Consider the following 24,309-nt stretch of genomic DNA (forward strand, 5'->3'; position numbering starts at 1 on the left):
TTCGAAAATCCAAATTTTCAAAGTGTCAGGATAATTCCTAAGTGCTCACGAGTCATGTGTCAAAATGTCGGGAGGTTCGATTCAACACCCTTAACACTAGTTTTACGGGACCCGTCAATTTAACGGAATTCAAACTTCGAAAAGAAATACCGAAAAAACCATAGCATTAATTTTAACCATTTTTGTATCGTAAATTAATCATTTCATCCAAAGAATTTGTACACACAATTATTTTTTCCTAAGCCTTCCAATTATTAAAATCTGTACGTAGTATACCTATCTCTACGAAACCCGTCAAATTGACGGACTAGCTAATTTCATAAACAATCCATATATATTTGCTTCGTAGCAGGGAGTGTAAGGCGAAGATGAGAGTGAAAGTTTGCATTGAAAGTGGAGAAATAGAAGGATCTTCGGATAGTGAAGAGGAAAGCTTCTTGAAAGGGTGTCGTAGCAAGAAAAGGATGCGCATTCTTTCTAGTTCCGACTCCGAGGATGAGAGGACGAGCATTCCAATCATTTCCGTGATAATTTTTAAAAAAGGCCTTTTTACTTATTAATAATTCATTTAAACGTCAAGCCTAGTGTTGTTTAATTCAGACTTAATTTGAATATATCGATTTTTTCAAGAAAATGCGTGTTTTCGTTTACCCGTCAATTTGACGGATGCTCGTAGAAACAGGTATATATAAAACGCCCGTAAACCTAGTGTTAAAGAGAAATGTGTCTCATTCGAATCGACGGATTTGAGGGGGTTTCACTCCACCTTAAAAGGTTTTCGAAGAACAATATCCGCGGATTCCAGTCCGCGATGGCACTTCGCGATTGGCCAATTATCTTCCGCCTTGAATCGCGAGTTTTACGACGACCAATTGTGTAATTGGCTTAACGAGTAACCCACCCGGATCCTCTATCGTCACCATGACGTGATTCGACCGATTACCAAAGAGTCAGCCAGAGGAAATCTGTATTTTCTTTGACCGACCATTTACCAAGAATTCCGGCCAATTAGATTCCATATCGGTGATCGACGTCGATCGGAAATATTCTCGATACATTGTATCTTTCGGCCTTAAGGTGATATGAAAGCGTGATATATACGTACCAAAAAGTCAACATATTTATAAAACTTTTCTCCAAACTGGGGGGCGTCACGTTCCCGACATTTATATTTATATTGAAGTTTTTTACGGTCTACGTTGAGAATTATACAAACTGAAGCGATCCGCATGTCATTTCGGTAAAGTAATGATAAATAGAAGGACGTAAAACTGTCGAAATCCCGGGAATCCATTATTCCAACGACTGTTTAGGACCAGTGTCGCCATCTGTGACGTTTAGCTGCAACTAAATTTTTCCTTTAAAAACCCGCGTTAGCCCCGAGACAAGCCAGCATTCTCTCGCAATCGTTTGTGAAAATATTCTCCATATTTTCCCATCTGACTCTGTAATATTCCATTTCTACGGTATTAAGAAAGAATTGCACGTCAATTTGACGTTGTTTTTACATATGTGCTCCATTGGGGAATTTACCTTGGTATCAAAATAAAGAATGATTGAGTATGTCAATTTGAAAATTTTTGGACCATCTTAATAAAGGGTAAACATTTAACTCTTTGCCCTCCTAATTACTGAGATGTCGATTGTTGATGTCAAGTCCACTCTACAAAAAAGTGCAAAGGGTTAAACAAATTTCCAGAAAACGTCACAACCTTTGAAATGACCTGATAAGCGAGAGCACCTTTAAAAAATTTCTCTCCAGACTTTCAGGTTAGATTCCGATTTTAATACAGTTGAGGAATTAATTCTGGTATACATTTCACCTAGGAGTTACGATACTGGAAATTCAATTGTGGTCTCGGAAGCCCCCTAATCTCGCGGCGCAATTTTCATCCATAATTTCCGATATTCGAAATAGGAATACGCGCAGCTGATAACGCATAGGGCAAGCCCTATGCCAGAGTCCGGGCACGTCATTAATTCCACAAACAATTAGACGTGCCTTGCCTTTAAATAAAATTCCAATAAGGGTGTGTGGGTGGTGGTATTCCTTGAAGGGAAGTTTCGCGATGCCGGAATTCATTATATACGATCCGTGGTCACGATTATCGGGGATGCGCCTTTATTAAAAATGGCGACCGCCCTCCAGGGTAAACGGGATCATAAGCATTTCATGCCTTAAGTCCAATTGAAAAATAAAGGTCATAATCAATTTAAATGAATGCTGTAATTAGATCGTTAGGTCGATTTAACGCGGAATATTTCCGAATCAAGCGAGCTTAATTCGATTTCAATGTTCAGCCTGATATGCATGTGCAGTACGTTCTGGTTATTGATCATTTAAGGTGATATGAAACGATCATTCTCTATATTCTATCTAGTCATTATGTGTATATATGTATGATATAAGTATATGTATGAAACGTCAAAATATTTATAAAATTAAAAATGGAGACCGCCCCCGAGGGTAAACGGGATCATAAGCATTTCATGCCTTAAGTCCAATTGAAAAATAAAGGTCATAATCAATTTTAATGAACGGAATAATTAGATCGGTAGGTCGATTTAACCCGAAATATATCCGAATTACGCTCGGTTAATTCAGTTTGAATATTCAGCCCAATATGCATATGCAGTACATTCTGGTAATTGATCATTTAAGGTGATATGAAACGATCATTCTGTGTATATGAAACGATCATTCCATGTATATGAAACGTCAAAATATTTATAAAATTAAAAATGACGACTGCTCTCTAGGCTGAACGGGATCATAAGCCTTTCATGCCTTAAGTCCAATTGAAGAATAAAGGTCATAATCAATTTTAATAAACGGTACAATTATATCGTTAGGTCGATTTAACCGTCCTGATTGAAAGATCCAAACTGAAAAATCCAAATCTTGAATGTGTCCAGACAATTCTTAGACAATCAGGAGTAGTGGATCAAAGTTTCGGACAGTTTAGTCCCATACCCTTAAAAAAAAGTAATATATTCGAATCGACTGATGTGAAGGGGGTTTCACTTAACCTTAAAGTATTGCCTATTTCAATGCATGGCGTTAGATCTCCTTACACAACTTCCTGGTTAAAAACAAGTAATCTCGTTACATGTCCAAAATCCAGGGAAGGTCGGATCGGAGTAGGAAAAGAAGGCAGAGCCCTCCCCGCAAGAACGACGTCCTCGTCCATAGCTCGTCGGGTCCGCAATGGGTCGGCCGAAGATTCGGCAAGTAGGCCGGCATTTAGAATCTAAACCGGCAGCGGCCTAGTCGGCCAGGGCCAATGGGAGAGCGGGGATTTTTCGCCCCCTCGCCCCGCACCGCCAGAGCGGAGGTGACGCTGACGAAGGACTCTAATCGCGGCGCCGACCAATCGGGCGCCGGTTTAGACTAGACGGTTAGGAAACGGAGGCCCGCATGGTGGGGACCGCTCCCCGCGCGCCCCCCTCGACCGCCCTCGCCGACGTCCCGGCAACATATGCCGCGCCGCAAGGCTATCCTTTGTCCCAAACTCGCGCGCTCCTCCGCGCGTGCGCGCTCGGGCCCGCGCTCGCCTAACCTGACCTAAGCCGCCGCGCCGAAAGGGCCGCCATCTTGCAGCCGTGCGCCGAATCGGCCGCCTCGAGGCCTCGCGACGAGGAACCCGCTTTTGTTCTCGCCGAGCTGCCCCGCGGGGAAGGTGAATCATCCGCGCATGCGCGCTTAGGATATGTGCCCGAATCGGCCAATTAGCCGGCAGATGACGCCACGTGTCGCAGATATGCGACGCGCTCGCCTTCACGTGCCCCACGCATGATAAGGACTCGCCCCGGGAGCAACGTGTGTAGAAAATTCGTTGATAACCGAAGAATGCACGGATGTCCTGATAAGGATCTATGGAATTTACGGAGATTTTTATGTACATCGTAAGTGAAGGTTTACATGGAAACACGTGATATTGAAACGTTACAAATTGGAAAATGGATTAATACGGTAAACATACAAAACTACATATGTACATATGCAAATGTAATATTTAAATATACAACAATAACATATATATATATATATATATATACTTTTGTATGTTTACCGTATCAGTACCTAACAGATACCATGGTAAGAATCCATAGGAATTTACACGGATTTTTATGTACCTTGTAATTGAAGGTTTACATGGAAACACGTGATATTGAAACATTACAAATTGAGAAATGTATATATACACGTAACTTTGTATATTTACCGTATTAGTACCTCCCAGATACTCTGATAAAAGTTTTTTTCAAAAAATGAAATTTCATGAGCAGCGCGTTTTTCCTTAGAGCCTCTATAATCGCGTATTAAAGTTTCAGATAATTCGGTGCACCCAGTTTGGAGAAAAGTTTTATAAATATTTTGCCATTTTGGTACTCATATATAAGCCATTTTTTTTTAAACTGGTGTAAGTCCACTTTTGGAAGAAAATGAGTTAATAGTAATTTTAGTGAGATATAGATATCCTCTTTTTATATTTATAATCATAAATTCAATGGAGCACGATTCCTTGATAAAGTAATCAAAAGAATTTTAGCTATAAAATGTTATCGCAAAAATATTTTTCTATAATGTGGTATAAGTCCACTTAAAAAAAAAAATGAGTTAATGGTAAATGTAGTAAGATATAGATATCCTCTTTCTATATTTATAATCATAAATCCGATGGAGCACGTGTTCTCGATAAAGTAATCAAAAGAATTTAAACTATAAAATGTTATCGCAAAAATATTTTTTTCTTTAATGTGGTATAAGTCCACTTTAAAAAAAAATGAGTTAATGGTAATTGTAAGATATAGTAAGATATTGTAAGTAAGATATAGATATCCTCTTTCTATATTTACAATCATAAATTCAATGGAGCAGGATTTCTTGATAATGAAAAGTTTTCTAAATATTTTGACTTTTTGGTATATACCATGTATATATATATCACACTTTCATATCACTTTAACGCATTTAGAATGATATGCATAGTGAAATATTTATGGGCTTGTCAGACAATGCCATAGATTTTATTTGTTCAACAATCATCACCTATCACGGTAATCCAACGCATTGCATGTCTGACCGAACATGTTTGTAGATCCAGTACCGGAATACTAAATAGTTTTCTATTCAGTTAGTAGTAGTACTAAATAGGTGCTGCATTGAATATTCCACATGCATTATGGTGTCTTATTTAAATGATATTCTGGCTCGTGGCATTGTCGCCATTGTTTCTGCCTTTGATCACTTACTAAAAGCCGTAACAACGTATATTAGACGTATATTAGACGTATTTATCCGCATGGAGAAGAATCATTAAATAAATTAAAAAACGACTGAAAATTGATTACACAAGCTTATCACTACATTACTTGTCTTCTTGTTTTCTAAATACAAGTATTGCAACATATTGTTTAAAGTTAGAATGATGCTTATTTGTTTAAAAGAATTTATGTACTGGTATAGACAATTATGTTTGAATGATCTACATGTTATGAAAGGAATTAGTTGTATAATTAATAGTAAGATTAAAGTAATCTAACGTTGTCTTGAGATGACAAAAACGTGGCGAAATAATCGGAAACTGAACTAATTACTGAACTTTCAGGGGTTTGCTTCAAAACCGGAAGTTCATGTAAGATACGAGGATAATCATTCAAGGCCCAGGCAAGCGTGATGACCCGAATTTCTAACAAGCACCAATCAAAACTTGCGCACCTAAAACTAGAGAGCTTGTCCTCGAGGAGGGTAATAGAAACTTCCAGGAATTTTGAATTTCCACAAACACGTTTCGAGTACTCAAAATTAATGTTGATAATTGATTTAAACAAGTGATAACTGGCGTTTCTTTCACAAACTTTCTGAAAGGTTGTACTTCATTATTTCATTACGAACATAAAATGGCTGCAAAATTGGTGGGATCGCATCATTATGTTATCATTTAAAAAATGTCTTTTGTGAATTTTTAAAATTATCTGTTTATTAATTTAGACATTCCATAACCTGTGTTTCTTTTTAGAATGCTTCGGTATAGTGATAGAAACTTCCATTTCAGACTTCGAGATCAGTTTTGGGATGGGTTCCCGAAATCTGATGTTCATGAAATTTCATTTTTAATAAACACAATTTGGTATTCATCCCAGACTGGAACCAAGAATACATATTTAAAAAAAAATCAAATTTCATAAACACCACGTTTTCCTTACCAAATATATCCATATCGAAAATCATATTCATAACAGAAAAGTTTTATAAATATTTTAATGTTTTAGGTATATAGAATGACCCTTTCATATCACGTTAAGAAGAAATCAGTTTTGGGATGGTTCCCGAAATTTGGCTACAGGCTTTGAGCGACAAATTCAACAAGTACTTTCCTCGGTAAAGGGAGAAGCGGTCGAGGAATGTGGTCACTTCCGGTTCTCCTTTATAGTTGGTCGATCCTGAAGAGCGACGAACTCTCCGAGTAACTATACCTACGCGGAAGTTCGGTTTCGCCAAGTCCGATACCCTGGCGAAGACACGTACCCTTCCTCGTTGTCATGACCGGGTACAATAATGACGAATCGAGTATACCGAGTTTAATCATAGTAATAAGGATGAGTCTATGCGAACGATTCTCTATGGACGAGTGATCGAAGGCTGCGTCTACTTCCGTTTCTTTGCTGCTTCCTCGTCGCGTCCCAACGATCGAGAACGACGAACTCCGACCGAGAGTCATGGCCGTAATAGTCAATTTTAGAAATTTGTTCATTTCTTTAAACCATGAAGCAATATAATGAGAATTAACGACTTTGATCGGTTCCACAGAAAGAAGTTCTAGAATTGGGACCCAGCATTTCAGAGTTTCGCTCATCTAACGACGCGAGCGCCACTTGTGGAAAATAAGGGAACTTCAATTCTACGAGAGCGAAACATTTCCTGCCGACGTAAATGACCTAAAATGCTTTTAATTTTGTAACTAACGTTCGCTCTGTGTAGTTTAACAATCATTCGCGGATTATATATAGAATGTGATGATTTTAAAGTGATAAAGACTAGCAGACCCGCTAGAAGACCATAATTTTTAATCGCAAAATTTCATCGAGGAGGCGCTGTCGGCAGTAGATTGGAATAGATTTAAAGATCTTGGATGCCTAAAGTGGGAATGATTTCAATCCATAGCGTTGGTTCTCCTTATCATGAAGCAATATAAGGAGAATTAACGACTTTGATCGGTTCCTCAGAAAGTAGTTCCAGAATCGGGACCCAGGATCTCAGATTTTCGCTGATCTTAACGACGCGAGCGCCACTTGTGGAAAATAAGGGAACTTCAATTCTACAAGAGCGAAACATTTCCTACCGACGTAAATTACCTAAAATGCTTTTAATTTTTACAGCGAAACGGTGATTCACGGATGATATATAGAATGTGATGATTTTAATGTAATAAAGACTAGCAGACCCGCTAGAAAACGATCATTTTTAATTACGTAAAGAAGATCCTGACACCCATGAAGTTTCATTTTTCATAAAAAATGTTAAGAACACCTATGAGTAAATGTTTAAAAAATTGAAATTTCATGGGTGTCAGGTTTTTGAAAATGAAATCGGACAAAACTACTGCGAAAGTTTCTTTATACATGATGATGTTTTAAGTGTAGATATCTTCCCTCCTTTACCTAATATATCAATCAGCAAACGAGAATTGATATCGAATTATTAATTCTATTCTCGAAAAAGCGGCCATATTTAATACCATTTTCTCTCGATCATATTTAAGTACTATCGAGAATACACGAGTTTAAGTTCAGGAACAAGACCTTGTGTTTTACAACAAAGCAAATTGAACAAATTTCCTTGATGTTATCAATCTTGATATTTAATTCCGATTTCACGAGAATTCAATTTTCCCGAGTATTATTTATTACTTTCTCTTAGCCATCCATGCATTTTAATAAGCAATGAGTAGAAATCAAGCTTCGTCATTACATGTTCCGAATCGGACTTGAAGACAATAGAAGGTGTAAAACAAAATCCCACGCTTTCTCCATAACGATATTAATAAAAGATACCCAGAAGTAATTAAAAAGCCTATTTTAAAACAATCTCCTAATGGCATTTTCATTGACTACGATACCCGTTGCAAAAAATTCCGTCATACCGAAGTCATTGTCGCGACCCAAAGAAATTGCAAATGCGTTTGCAAGTGTTCTTCAAAGTTTAACAAATCTCATGTCTCATTTACAACTGTTTGAAACTTAATGCGGCAATGTTTAACAGTTGGGATCCTATTTGCGGATTTTTTGCTGACGGTCCGACTCGCAAATTTCTCGTCTCTCTCTTTCTGGGAGGAATGCCATCTTCGTCGAGTCAGCTGATAAGCAGTAAGAGGACACCGACGATGATCACCCACTTATCACACCTTATAATGTTACCCCGCGGGACAGGGTGACAATAACCGTGATGACATTTGCGACTTCGTTCGTTAAGACGATATGAAAGGCTCTGAGAAATTTAAACGAGGTCGACAAATTCACAAATTCAAATTCATTAATACCCTTTTTGGTGGAAACGTCATTTTGAATACTCAAGTGGGAACATAAGCTGCCGCGTCACGTTACCGGCATTTAGTTTTATATTTAAGTCTTTTACAGTCTACGGTGAGAATTATATGAAATGATTTTTTATTATATTCCATATGTCATTTCGGTAAAGTAATGACAAAGAGATCGACGTTAAACTGTCGAAATCCCGGGAATTCATTATTCTAACGACTGTTTAGGACCAGCGCCGCCATCTGTGACGTTTAGCTGCAACTAAATTTTTTTTTCTCTAGAAACACGCATTAGCCCCGAGACAAGCCTTGTTCTTGCAATCGTTCGGGAAAGTATTTTCCATATTTTCCCATCTGATTCTGTAATATTTCATTTATACGGTGTTCTAAATTGTTCGAGCTAAGTCCTGAAACTCTTCAATTTAGATTTTTAGTCTCCCGTTTTTCCCGTATTTTCATGTGAATCTTAAGTCCTGATGTGTGTAACAAAAAGAATTACAATATTTCCTTTCACACGGTGTAATTGATTTACCTACACCGAAGAGGATAAATTAATTACTATTATGTTGCTGAATGATTATTGTCACACTGCAGTGTAAATAAGAAGTAGCGAAATGTGGTATTAATTATACACCACCAATTATAGAAAATTACAATGTAATGTTACATTAAATTCAAGTAACAGTGCCACAATACGGTAAAGCTACAATGTTAGGCGTATTTATCGACTTCCTGATTTTTAATTCTTCCATTTTACGTTTTTCAATGTGAAACATAAGTCATGAAATGTTTAAAGAAAAAAGAATTATAATCTTTTATTTTCCACGGTGTAGTTGATTTACCTACACCGAAGAGGATAAATTAATTACTATTAAGTTGCTGAATGACTATAGTCACACTGCAGGGTAAATAAAAAGTAGCAAAGTGTGGTATTAATTATGCCCCACCAATTATAGAAGATTGCAATGTAATATTACATTAAATTCAAGTAACAGTGCCACAATACGGTAAATCTACAATGTTAGGAGTATTTTTCCGATTTCCTGATTTGTAATTCTTCAATTTTAAATATTTTAATGTGAAACCTAAGTCATGAAGTGTGTAACAAAAAGAATTACAATATTTCCTTTTTCACGGTGTAATTGATTTACCTACACCGAACAGGATAAATTAATTACTATTAAGTTGCAGAATGTTTATCGTCACACTGCAGGGTAAATAAAAAGTAGCAAAGTGTGGTATTAATTATGCCCCACCCCGAAAAGAAACATTCATCGTCCCTGTATCACAAATTCATAAGTACATCATCCGAGCCAGTTTCATCAACAGTTGCGTTATCATCCGTATATTGACTTTCTCGACTGACATCGGTACAAGTACACACGAGACAACGAGCTTTCTTCCCCAACATTTCTCCTTTCCTCTTTGCACATTAGCTTACCGATTTATTATGCATATCCTCCCCCGAACCCGCTCGGGAAATCCGGTGGCCGTAATGGTACCGAACGCGGAACGAACATGTCCCGCGTACATGAGCTTCTTGCGGAGAGATGCATTTACGTGCACCAGCCGGCGGGAGGAGAGAGGGAGAGAGAGGGCGAGAGCGACCGTGAATGGGTGGGAGAGAGACAGAGCGAGACGGCCGCTTGTTCTCCTATAGAGAGGGAGTGAAAGGGGTAAGGAGCGAAAGGCTCGTTTTACAATGGCGAAAACGGCTTTACGTACCCGCGTAAGTGCAAAACTCTCTTCAAGTTCACGTATTATGCAACTTTGTTTTATCAAGATACATGTCATGTTGCGTGTTTTATCAATATATGCAATACTGCATTTTTTATGCGAGTGTTCTGTATTGATTTATAGAAGTAAGATTCTGCTGTATTCGAATATTACGAAATTCATGTATTATGCAACTTTGTTTTAGCAATATATATGTTATGTTGCGTATTTTATCAAAATATGCAATACTGCACTTTTTATGCGAGTATTCTATCTTGATTTATGAAAGTAAGATTCTGCTGTATTCGAATATTACGAAATTCATATATTATGCAACTTTGTTTTATCAAGATATATGTCATGTTGCGTATTTTATCAAAATATGCAATACTGCATTTTTCCTGCGAGTGTTCTGTATTGATTTATGGAGGATTCTATGGTATTCGGACATTACGAAGTTCATATATTACGCAACTTTGTCTTATCAAGACATATGCATTATGTTGCGAATTTTATTAAAATATGCAATACTGCATTTTTCATGCGAGTATTCTATCTTGATTTATGAAAGTAAAATTCTGCGTTATTCAGAAATTACGAAGTTCATGAATCATGCAACTTTGTCTTATCAAGACATATGTATTTTGTTGCGTATTTTATCAAAATATGCAATACTGCATTTTTAATGCAAGTATTCTATCTTGATTTATGAAAGTAAGATTATGCGGTATTCCGACATTACGAAGTTCATGTCTTATGCAACTTTGTCTTATTAAGATATATATTATGTTGCGTATTTTACCAAAATATGCAATACTGCATTCTTTATGATTTATGGAAGTAGGATCCTGTGGTATTCGAATATTTCAAAGTTGTCGCTTTTACAGACGAAGTTTAAAATGTCACAAATGTAGCATTGAGAATTACTAATCCATAATAATTAAGAAAGTCGGTAATGTAAGTAACGTCAGTAAAGTTAGTAAAACCGCAAAAAAGGTTGCCAGAAAACGATAGAACTTCTAGAATGGCTCGACATGTCCTTCTGCTATTTTTTTTTTTCAACAATTGCCATGTGCAATTATATCAATGTATTCAACTTGAATGAATGAGAAATTCATTTTCGTAACAGACGGCATAAAAAAAACGCATCATGACTTTTCCGACAGCCCAATATTTGCAATTATGAAGAAAAAGTGAGTATTTGTTGATAAGAACCCAAATCATCGATGACATTGTTTTAAAATGTAGAGAGCACAGTACTGAATCTGGAACGAATACATTATGGGTACATGTTATCTACGTAGAGAGATGCAGTTACTTGCAGCAGCCGGAGGGGGTAAGAAAGGGAGAAAGCTAGCATGAATGGAAGAGAGGGAGTGAGACGGTCGTGTGTATTCCTGGAGGAGAGGAGTGAAAGGGGTAAAGAGCGAAAGGCTCGTATTACAATGGCGAGCATGGATTTACATACCCACGTAAGTGCGATTCTCTCTTTGCGTTCATCTAGGAATTATGCAACTCTTTATATATCTAAAATTGTATTTTTACATATTTCAGACAATAATCATACTTTCACGGATTCACGTACCCACGTAAGTGCGAATCTCTCTTTGTGTTCATGTATGAATTATGTAACTTTTTTTTTATATCAATAATCGTATTTTCATGGATTTACGTAGTCATGTAAGTGCGATTCTCTTATCGCGTTCATGCATGAATTATGCAACATTTTTTATATCATTAATTGCATTTTCGCGGATTTACGTACTTACTTAAGTGCGATTCTCTTATCGCGTTCATGTAGGAATTGTGCAACTTTTTTATATCAATAATTGTATTTTCATGGATTTACGTACTCATGTAAGTGCAAATCTCTTTTCGCGTTCATGTATGAAGTATGCAACTTATATTATATAAAAAATTGTATTAGGATTTACNTCGGGTCGCGAGATATCTCGTCCAAGGTAACGAAAGGGTTAAAGTTAGCGTGAGATCCGTAGCACTGTAGTGCACGGAACAGGCAAGAATGGCAGAGAGCGAACATGAATGGGAGACAGAGACGGCCGCGCGTACTACGAGAGTGAAGGAGCGAAGGAGTGAAAGGGGTAAGGAGAGAAAGGCTTGTCTCACAATGCCAAGAGCGGCTTTACGTACCTACGTAAGTGCAGCCCTTACATACGCGTGCGCTCCTCTAATCATCCGAGTTACGCTCTTTAGCATAATTTTGTCACCTATGCGCAGCGTACATGTAACGTTTAAGTCCTGCAATTATCTTCCTAATTATACTCCCGTGTACAGGCAAGTGTTACTCGCGGAGCTTAAAAATGAAAAGTAAAAAGTATGTTATTAATTAAAAATTACTATTATGAGGAACAGTTCATGAAATTTTACTCTCGTAATTATGCAAGATATAGAGATAAATTATTATGTAACATTGTTAAATAAGATATCATTTTATAATATATTTGCAATGAATTTGTAAAATGTGTCATATGTTCAGTACATAGGTGTACTCATTTTCCCGTGCAATTATCTTCCTAATTATACTCTCGTGTACGGGGAAGTGTTACTCGCGGAGCTTAAAAATGAAAAGTAAAAAATATCCGATATGCGGAGATGATTTTAATGACTTTAATGTGCTACGAAATCGTACCTGTATACTTCGTGTAAAAATCATTGAACGGTAATTGATGTTCATTAAAATTGGTTAGGATATTATTAGTTAAAAATGACTATTACGAGTAACAGTTCATGATATTTTACTCTCGTACTTGTGCAAAATATAGAGATAAATTATTATGTAACATTGTTAAATAAGATATCATTTTATAATATATTTGCAATGAATTTGTAAAATGTGTCATATGTTCAGTACATAGGTGTACTCATTTTCCCGTGCAATTATCTTCCTAATTATACTCTCGTGTACGGGGAAGTGTTACTCGCGGAGCTTAAAAATGAAAAGTAAAAAATATCCGATATGCGGAGATGATTTTAATGACTTTAATGTGCTACGAAATCGTACCTGTATACTTCGTGTAAAAATCATTGAACGGTAATTGATGTTCATTAAAATTGGTTAGGATATTATTAGTTAAAAATGACTATTACGAGTAACAGTTCATGATATTTTACTCTCGTACTTGTGCAAAATATAGAGATAAATTATTATGTAACACTGTTAAAAAATATATCATTTTATAATATATTTGTAATGAATTTGTAAAATGTGTTATAAATTCAATATACAGGTGTATTAATTTTGCCTTGGAATTTCATAAAACTATAACGTGACGTCGTCAAATTATAAGTTTATTTAGAAATTTCTAATAAATGTATACTAATTTATTTTTAGGACGTTAAATGTATAATTCTATTACAATCTTATGTACCAAAAGAGTACTCTAATCCCGAAAGGGGTGATGCGGTTAATAATTTATAAATAGCGTGAAAGTCCGAAAATCTTAAACCGTTGTTTATAGAACATTTAATGCAAATTAAGTTTGCAGATTCAAGAGGCAGGCATTATGAATACAATATCTGGCTACTGAATCAGAACTCCGCTTCGCCGTTTTTGGAACCACATAGGCGGATTATGATCTCTGAGAAATCCTTATGCGTGTGCAGTCTGTGTAATATTTAATGCTGAAAATCCTTCTCTACCTGCAAATAGTATTTAAATCTCCCGCCGACATTCGGTTTCCCTTATCCGAGGCAGAACTGAATTTTGCCGCAAGAAACCTCTAAACCACGTTTGTTTAACTTCGAAACGAGCTCTTAAACTATTAACTAATAATCTGTAAATCGGTCTAATTACTCCGAGACCGAATAAATTATTTATGGCAAATAGTATTTAAATCTCCCGCCGACATTCAGTTTCCCTTGTCAGTGACAGAACTGAATCTTTTTGTAAGAAATCTCTAAACCACGTTTGTTTAACTTCGAAACGAGCTCTTAAACTATTAACTAATAACCTGTAAATCGGCCTAATTACTCCGAGACCGAATAAATTATTAATGGCATGGACCGTATAAATTATTTAGAGCAAATAGTATTTAAATCTCCCGCCGACATTCGGTTTCCCTTGTCAGAGGCAGAACTAAATCCTTTTGTAAGAAACCTCTAAACCACATTTGTTTAACTTTCGAGCTCCTAAACTATTAACTAATAACCTGTAAATCGGTCTAATTATTCCAAGACCGAATAAATTATTAATGGCATGGATTCTTTCATTTTGAAAATTCAGGTGATCTCAAACAGTCCAATTTGAAGCTAAAAAGGAATATTTTAGAAGGAATTTTGGTAATTTCAAGTTATGGGGTAAAATTATCGTGTATTGCAACGCGCAATGCCACCGTAGAATTTCCCTTGTGTAATGACTATTATTTATGGCCTAGATTCGTCCATCTAAAAACTCATTTTAAAATGAATCAATCCATTTTAAAAATTCAGATGAAACACTCCAATTTGAAGCTAAAAAGGAATATTTTAGAAGGAATTTTGTTAATTCGAAGTTATGGGGAAAAATTATCGCACATTGCAACGCACAATGCCACCATAGAATTTCCCTTGTGTAATGACTATTATTTATGGCACGAATTCGTCCATTTAAAAAATTCAGATGATCTCAAATAGTCCAATTTGAAGCTAAAAAGGAATATTTTAGAAGGAATTTTGGTAATTTCAAGTTATGGGGAAAAATTATCGCGCATTGCAACGCGCAATGCGACCATAGAATTTCTCTTGTGTAATGACTATTGTTTATGGCACTGACTCGTCTATTTAAAAAATTCAGATGATCTCAAACAGTCCAATTTGAAGCTAAAAAGGAATATTTCAGAAGGAATTTTGGTAATTTCAAGTTATGGGGAAAAATTATCGCGCATTGCAACGCGCAATGCCACTGTAGAATTTCCCTCGTGTAATGACATACAGGCCAGAAATGACTCAGGCGGCAATAAAATGCTAATTATACAGACAGTTTTAAAAGCAACGACGGACACCGGAGCCGGTCCGGTTTTTCGCTAAATATTTGCACTTCTTTGGAAAATTAGACCGAGCTTTTACTCGCAATTTACCGGCCGCGGCTTCTAGCACGGTTTTTACACATTCCCGCAATTATTTCATTATCTTCCTGTGTGAATACCCGACGTTTTCCTGGCAGGGCGATATACAGAAAAACACTTGCTGTACGGAAAAAGGATATTTAGATACGCCGGACGTGCATGGCTACGCCATTATGTGTGCACGAGTACACGCTTTTTATTTACACGGATAGTACATATCCTCATAAAGACCTATTCACCTCCATTTTAAATGATTTACCTGCATCGACTCAAACGTATTAAATAAATACTTCTCCTTTTAGCAACCTCAATGTACTTTTGCTCTGTTGTGCGCAATTCTTTCATTTCTATGACTCCTCGTAAGTGTACTTCTCACTTGTACTTACCCTATATTTATGCAATATTTCGTAGTATTTTGCATTATTTACGCGGATAGTGCATATTTCCTTTGTCAAATATTGTGGGCTTTGTATTTCGCTATTTTTCCCTGTTAAAAAAAGGCATTAATCTTTTCAAATGGTACGTTTAATCGTCCGGAAAATGAAATGCGGAACCCGAGTTCATTTGTTTATTTACTCGTGTCGGGAAATTCTCCGCAACTGGACTACTTTCAGCAATTCATCTATCCCTCCTCACCCCTTTCGGTCACGTTTTGCGAGGCATACGTGTTGCCGGCAAAGCTCAAATATTCCCGTAAATTCTAGATAATCCTTGCCAAACGACCTCTCTGCAAACAAGATCCCTATCAAGCTCGGAGCAGTCGGTAATGCAGATCCCGTCCCATTCATAATCTCGCTTTATAGTTAAAATCCAGCCCGCACAATGACTATCAAGTAACCGTAATCGAAGAGTACATTATCGATACGCTTTCATTTTAATATAGTATATATTAAAATCGTTCATTTGCAACGTTCATTTTAATATAATATATATTAAAATGTACTATAATTAAATTACATTTTAATATAGTATATATTAAAATGAAGGAGAATGAAGAATGAACTTTAATAAGAGCGTTAAAACCGAAGACACATATTTTTATTCATATCGACAATAGTCAAAGTTAAATTTCACGAGCAGCGCGTCCTTCCTTAGAGCCTCCATAATCACGTGTTAAAGTTTCAGATAATTCGGTGAACCCAGTCAGGAGAAAAGTTTTATAAATATTTTCACTTTTTATTAAAATGAAGGAGAATGAAGAATGAACTTTAATAAGAGCGTTAAAACCGAAGACACATATTTTTATTCATATCGACAATAGTCAAAGTTAAATTTCACGAGCAGCGCGTTCTTCCTTAGAGCCTCCATAATCACGTGTTAAAGTTTCAGATAATTCGGTGAACCTAGTCAGGACAAAAGTTTTATAAAAATTTTCACTTTTTCTNTTGAAAATGAACGATTTTAATATATATATATCACACTTATAAATCACACTTACACGATATACATCACACTTCTATACCACCTTAAACCGAATCCACGTGGAACGGATACTCCGCGTAAATCGAGGGACTCCTCTCAAAAGGAATACATAATTCCAAGATTTTCATGCCCCTCAGCAAACATTAGACCGAACCAGATCGGAGACGGAAACTTGGAAGGAAACGTACCCCCGTGAGGGTTGAAACGTCACCGGGAGGGGGAGAGAGCGAGAGAGAGAGAAAGTCACCCAGGAATTCATTACCTTCCTCAAACCAGGGGTGGGAGGTAGTCGAACGCCCCCCGCCCCCCGACGCAGGGCGTCGGTCGCGCTTTTTCGGGTCGCCCTTTTTCCGAGGGGTTGCTTCGCGTCTCGCGCGTCATTTTCGTCAACCCCCTCCGGCGGCGTCTTCCTCCCCTCCCGCGACGCCACCACCCTCCCCCCGCCGAAGCGAGGTCAATCGACGGAGGGGGCCGAAGACGACCCCCCACCCTAGCAGCTTCCCCTCCCCGTGTAATGACTATTGTTTATGGCACTAATTCGTCCATTTAAAAAATTCAGATGATCTCAAATAGTCCAATTTGAAGCTAAAAAGGAATATTTTAGAAGGAATTTTGGTAATTTCAAGTTATGGGGTAAAATTATCGTGTATTGCAACGCGCAATGCCACCGTAGAATTTCCCTTGTGTAATGACTATTATTTATGGCCTAGATTCGTCCATTTAAAAACTCATTTTAAAATGAATCAATCCATTTTAAAAATTCAGATGAAACACTCCAATTTGAAGCTAAAAAGGAATATTTTAGAAGGAATTTTGTTAATTCGAAGTTATGGGGAAAAATTATCGCACATTGCAACGCACAATGCCACCATAGAATTTCCCTTGTGTAATGACTATTATTTATGGCACGAATTCGTCCATTTAAAAAATTCAGATGATCTCAAATAGTCCAATTTGAAGCTAAAAAGGAATATTTTAGAAGGAATTTTGGTAATTTCAAGTTATGGGGTAAAATTATCGTGTATTGCAACGCGCAATGCCACCGTAGAATTTCCCTTGTGTAATGACTATNTGCTTCTGCGAGCTAGAGCAACGTTTGGTGGATGATGCGTGGGTAACGCTGATGGATAATGGGCACGTGTCCTGGGGGTCGATGTATGGTACCAAGTTTAGGAATGGGCGGCTGAGGAGAGGGATGCACTTTGACCACACCCTTGGTTTTTATGACTGATCCAGTTTATTATTTCTGTTGTGGATTTGCAACTTTCCGCGAGCAAGATCAACTTTTCATGGGCAATGGGTGTATGTCATGTTGATCAGCATATCGTTCGAAGGTTTAGTATGGCATGCCGAGGTGAAGGATGTATTTCGACCACACCCTTTTTATGGTTGATCCGGTTTCTTTTTTTTGTTTAGGATTTGGATACTCTCCCGGGCAAGAGCAACTTTTCATGGGTCATGGGTGTATGTCATGTTGATCAGCATATCGCTCCAAGGTTTGGTATGGCATGCCGAGGAGAAGGATGCACTTCGACCACACCCTTTTTATGGCTGATCCGGTTTCTTTTTTCTGTTTATGATTTGGATGCTCTCCCGAGCAAGAGCAACTTTTCATGAGTCATGTGCGTATGTCCTGTTGATCAGCATATCGCTCCAAGGTTTGGTATGGCGTGTCGACGAGGGGGATGCACTTCGACCATACCCTTTTTATCGATTTTTACGATTTGGATGCTTCCGCGAGCAAGAGAAACTTTTCATGGGTCATGGGTGCATGCCTTATGGGTCGACTTATCCCGTCAAGCCATGGAATGGGTCCCCAAGGAGAGGGATGCATTTGGGTCGATTTATCGCGCCAGGATTTGGAACAGGGTGCTGAAGAGAGGGATGCACTTCGGCCACACCTTTTTTATGGCTGATCCGTTTCCTCTTTTCTGTTTCAGATTTGGATGCTCTCCCGAGCAAGAGCAACTTTTGATGGGTAATGGATGTATGTCCTGTTGGTCGGCGTATCGCACCAAATTTTGGTATGGGGTGCCAAGAAGAAGGATGCACTTCGACCACACCCTTTTTATGGCTGATCCGGTTTCTTTTTTCTGTTTAGGGTTTGAACACTTCCGCGAGCAAGAACAACTTCTGATGGGTAATGGGTGTATGTCTTATGGGTCGATTTATCGCGCCAGGATTTGGAACAGGGTGCTGAAGAGAGGGATGCACTTCGGCCACACTTTTTTTTATGGCTGATCCGTTTCCTCTTTTCTGTTTCAGATTTGGATGCTGGGGAAGAGAGTCATGTCCGAATTGGGGTTGGACCGTTCCTAGGAGGATGTAGGGGAAACTTTGAATTTTTCGGGGGCTTTGGTTAAATCTTGCGAAAGCGAGAGGGAAGGTCGAAGGAGTCGCGGGTGTGGGGGGAAATATTATCTCTTCCCTGATAAAAATGACCAGGTGAATTTACATACTCTATCATTGGTTATTTTGATGCCATGATAAATTAATAAATTAATAAATTACGTTGTCTCTGTGACATCACATTCTGCATCTGAGCTAAATTATAGATAATTATAATGTATTGCCTCTTTGAGACCTCTTAGACGCCAAGCGAAAAAAAAATATCACGTAATGTTACATTAAATTTAAGTAAAAATGCACCAACACGGTAAATGTTGTGTTAGATGTATTTATACATTTTCTAATTTGTAATTCTTCCATTTCACGGTTTTTTATATGAAACTTAAGTTACCTAGTGTTTAAAAATCTTTCTAAATTTCCATCGGTTTTTATCGGTGTACTTAAACGAATGAGCGATGTACAATTTGCTAGAAAGGAATGTTGCAACTATGAATGGACAATAATGTTGCTGGCCCATGGTCAAGTGTTCACATTTGTTGCAAGTAAAATTTTTTCTTATGACTACGTTCTTGTTGATTACTTCTTCCTTGTTTAAAGATTATTTTTATCGTGGATTTGCTAATTATAGGAACGATTCTATTATAACTAATTCCTTTAAATGTTTTTATTTAGTCTGTTAATAATTTTGCAACACCCCTGAATTCAACCTTGTATTAGTCAAAATTTACGGTTACCAAAAATTTATGAGGTGATATTTTTAAATTAATGCTCTTACTGTTTTAAGCAGACTTGTTCTTACTTTTTGCAATTCTGTTATATGTTTTATAATGCCAAATGGTGCTTTCATAAATTTTTACGAAACCATCATTTTAGTATCGACACTAATAACTATATGACATTTGATATCTCGATAAGATATCGATTGACGTTGTTAAATCTGACACGTATAATTTATGCTGTATGATTGCAAAATCTTAAAAATTTTACCACGATCGTAGCCCACATTTCGTACTATCAATCATCTTCTTTCGTAATAATTAAAACCCTTGACTACGTTATTAGTATAATTTTGGCATTAATAAACATTCCGATAGTGTCAGAATTTCTCACGTCGACTTACTATTTTCATTTTTCACTGTCTAAGAAAAACAAGCAGACATTAAGTATGATAAAATGCAACCCTTCCGTCCCTAAATCTTCTTCATGTCACGTAAAGTAAACCCCAACAATAAACAATTCCCACAAAATAACCATTAATCTCGCTCAGCCTTAATTTGTCAACCGCCGCTCCCCTAACCTTTAAACTTTATTATGCATGTAAAAAACGATACGCACAGGTTTTCAATTAATTTACATCATTACTTCGCGAAGTTTGTGCGGATACGGTAATCCATTTTGTCTCCAAGTCATTTGTTACAATAATTCATCCAACAAACTGCTGTTAACTGGCTTTTCGCGACCCTCATGAACACATACAACATGATTTACCATCATCTAATTTTTCATATTCAAGCACGAAACGGCCCAATCAATCATCAAACAGAAAATACTTTAAAGGTCCTAAAAACATTTCACGGTTCATCATCAATTATTCTCCCAGAAATCAGACATCAAATCATCACACCGGAAAGCCTTAAAAAGGCCAACAATGAACCTCCTCTCAATTAGCAAATTAACCCTTTGAACACGGAGCCATTTCGACATATGGGCGAAATTCGTCTGACCGTGCAGGCAATATTGGACCAAACGTCGGGCGCCTTTAGGCGCTCTTAGTAGCCAAAGGGTTAAGAGAATCACGGTTCATCATCAATTATTTACTCAGAAATCCGAAAAAATTTTCGCAAACGCAATTTTTGTGGAAATTCATCAACCTTCACTAGCATACTTCCGTCAGCAAGCCAAAAACACCGGAAAGCCTTAAAAAGGCCAACAATGGACCTCCACTCAATTATTAACAGATTGAGAGAATCACGGTTCATCATCAATTATTCTCCCAGAAATCAGAGAGAATTTTCGGAAACGCAATTTTCATCGAAATTCATCTTCCTCAACTAGCATACTTCCGTCAGCAAACCAAAAACCCTGGAAAGCCTCAAAAAGGTTCAACAATGAACCTCCACTCAATTACCAGCAAATTAAGAGAATTTCGAAAGCGCGCTTAGCACTTCCCATATTCTGTCTAAATTCCCCACCCTCGAGTCCGACACCACCGAAATCGTTATCAGCATTCCACCAATTAATCTCTAATTAAGTTTGAAAAAGATGAAGAGGATTTTGAAAACACATCCAGCACTGTCTCGACGAGGTTCGCAAGCGTGGGCGTACATCGCTTCCCCTAGACGCCACGAGTAGTGGAGTGGCCGGTGGGTGGTGGTTGTTGGGTGGCGGGTGGTGGGTGGCGGGTGGGGCAGTGGGAGAAAATAGAAAATCGCGTCGCTGGGCGCCGATTGGGCGGCGTGCAGCGTCCACACGTGACTCACCTGTTACGGGGACGCTTTTCGAAATCGGGGGGCGCCACGTGTGTCCTGGTTGCCCCAGTGGGCCGGGGCGCCGGCAACCCACCCCGCGGGTGCTGTTCCTGGTCGAGTTCCTGGCCAGCCGGGGGCGAGGTGACCCCGAGATTGCGGCTCCCCGTCCTTTTGGAGTCCGAAACTTGGGGGCGGACGGACGCCTCTTGGGGTGGTCATGCGTCGCGACGCCACCCTTGCCTCGGGGGCTTCCACCAGCCGCGACGCTTCCCCAGGACGCGACATCTTCTCATCGGCACTTTGACCGGTCGCTGCCGGGATGAGGCATCCGGTCCTCTGCGGGGTCAAACGCCTGTCCGGGATGCTAGGGACGAGGTTGGGATGGCCACCTCCTTGGGGGAGTCCTCGGGGTCTTCAGGGGTTTCAAAGGCTCTGCAGGTCTCAATGTAACTGGGTCCTCGGACTTTCCTGGGTTTCAGGCTTTGATATTTCCTTCTGCCCTTTTTTGGGGTCTTTGTTGGTGTTCCTTGGTTTTGATTGATGCCTACGCTGCGGATGCTCTTTGGAGGGTTTCTGGTGTTTTTATTTTCAGAGGCCTGCGGAGGCCTCTTTCGTTCTCCGCGACACTTTCAGGACTTTCGGCGGGTCTTTCGGATTTTCATAGCGATTCACTTGGGTGAGGTCAGGCTTCTAGTCGTGTCTTCTTGAGATTGGGATGCCGATCCCAGACAACTGCCAAAGGGGCAAAGATCTTACGTGAATGATCCTATTTGCGGACTAGCCTTGGAGTGGTGATTTCTGATATTGCATAGCAACTTAACAAAATACGGTCGGGTCTGGTAGGACTTCCCGTTGATCATAAGTGATCGGAACACTAATCTTAACGTCAACGTCAAACATGCACCCCACGACGATGTTACGAGTAATTAGCCCAACACCGCGTACATAAAGAACCACGTCACTAAGTTAGCTTCGAAACTTTTACTCGGCAGGGTCACCAGATGTCTGAGGAAGAAGTGGCACGAACGAAAAGACGTCAAACGAGAAGTCTCACCATGCCAAGGAATCGAAGGGGGAAACTAGACCAATACAACACCCTACATTTCACCCCTCACGTCCCCGCCTCGATGCTGCAAGGTTACACGTCGCGTCTCCGCGTTCTAGGATTGATTCACCTGGATCTTGTCAATCGCCTTAACTCATACCAAAACCAGAACAGGGCTGTAAATCAAGATCGAGTCCCCAAACAAAACGGTAACACAGTCAAAGTCGTAATCCACCCACCTCCGGCGAGGTAACAAAATGCCAAAAACCACGATAAGAGGTTCTAATGATTCCCTTTAAACCGCGCCCCATCAGCTTGAAGGAGGCCTATCCAAACAACGTCCAATCGAGGAGACACGGCGATTCTCCGGCTATCCCCCGTGTCAAAATCATCGACGAAGAACACGGGTCCGGACAATGGAGTCCACTCTCGAGCATTTTTCCACTCCCGGCACCCGGTCAACATACAACCCTCCAACATCAAGGCGCCTATATATCCGATCGATTCGGTTTCCCACTTCGCGGTCCTCCTCGCCACTTGTACCGCATTTGCCACACCACCTCCACGAGAGTCGATCCTTACCTCATCCGCGCGAAAGGGTCCAAAGGGTCCCAAAACGCGCGCCGTCAGGCCCAAGGGGTCCCATCCCTCCCCCGGTCCGGGGCCCACCCAGTCCCTTGGCGCCCCCGCAGATTTTTCCCCGATCCCAAGGTACGGTGCCACCGCACACCAATCCGCACCGAGCGACGACTCCAAACTGCAGCGAGCACCCTCGGTGCGCCCGCTCTTGGCGCGCACCTTCCGCCACGGCTGCCTCCCACCCCGCGCCCGATTCCACGACTTTGCGCGAAACTCTTTCCCCACCCCCGGGCGATCCCCGGGGGTGGGGAAAGGGGGGAAGGGGCAGAAAAAAGGATCCCACCTGATTTGGGGCCGCAGGACACCCCCACTCCTTTGTCCTTAAGTACCCGAGGCCGAATCCGGCGAGGGGGAGGCCGGGGTGGGGCAGCCCCACCCCCGGGGATGGGGGGTCGGTCACCTGACCCCCGAGGACGGTCGAATCGAGAAAAAGGTCGCGGCGGGTACGCGGAAAAAGGTTCCCCAACTAACTTTCCGCCAGAGCGGCCCTTAGAGCCGACGGAGGGGGCGCCGCCGGCGTCCCCCCCTCCGAGTGTGGCGCCCTCTGGTGGGGCGGACTAGGAGTGGGGGTGCGGTAAGAAGAAGAAAAGAAGGCTTCGGGCGGTGGCCGGGACGCCGCCGGTTGTCTGTGGTCAAGGCACGCAGCTTGTGCAGTATTCTTGCGCCCCCACCCCCGACGAGGCGCGCCGACGCCCCACCGGGGCGACTGCCCCCGGGTGGGGGGCGCCAGGGGAGGGGGCGACGCTGCCGCCGAAGCCTGATTTCCCAACCCTTCTTCCTGCCACCTCTACACGCGGAAACACGCGCCCCTTCGCGAATTAGAGACGCGACTACTTCGCCCGACCGGGACGACCTGGCTTCTACTCGCGAGGGGGAGACGGTGCTTTCGGCCCTCGCCGGACTACCCGAGGTTAGGAAGTGGCGGAGCACTTTCACGGGAAATGGCTCGGGGAATCCTGAGGGTTGGACGCGATTTTCAGGAAATTGGGGATCTTGGGAGGTGGAGGCTTTTTCTGCCTACTGCTGATGCGGATGACGGCTGGCTGCCTTAGGTGGTACCTGGGCTC

The 24,309-nt window shown here is 40.0% G+C and overlaps 1 protein-coding gene across 2 annotated transcripts in view; it reads right to left on the reverse strand.

The window, feature by feature from the left end:
- The window catches only part of LOC105703733 (mushroom body large-type Kenyon cell-specific protein 1), an 81,441-nt gene that overhangs the window by 42,414 nt on the left and 14,718 nt on the right, over positions 1-24,309 (reverse strand). The window contains exon 1 of one of the 2 annotated variants that reach the window (XM_012432334.2): positions 21,571-21,801. The exons of the other annotated variant lie outside the window; for it this stretch is intronic. The gene's annotated coding sequence lies outside the window, so the exon portion shown is untranslated. Of the gene's footprint in view, positions 1-21,570; positions 21,802-24,309 lie in introns of those variants that run through there. 2 annotated transcript variants of the gene reach the window in all.

The sequence above is a fragment of the Orussus abietinus genome, unplaced genomic scaffold (assembly GCF_000612105.2).
Source record: "Orussus abietinus isolate OABI.00-Male unplaced genomic scaffold, Oabi_2.0 scaffold121, whole genome shotgun sequence".
Lineage (NCBI taxonomy): Eukaryota > Metazoa > Arthropoda > Insecta > Hymenoptera > Orussidae > Orussus > Orussus abietinus.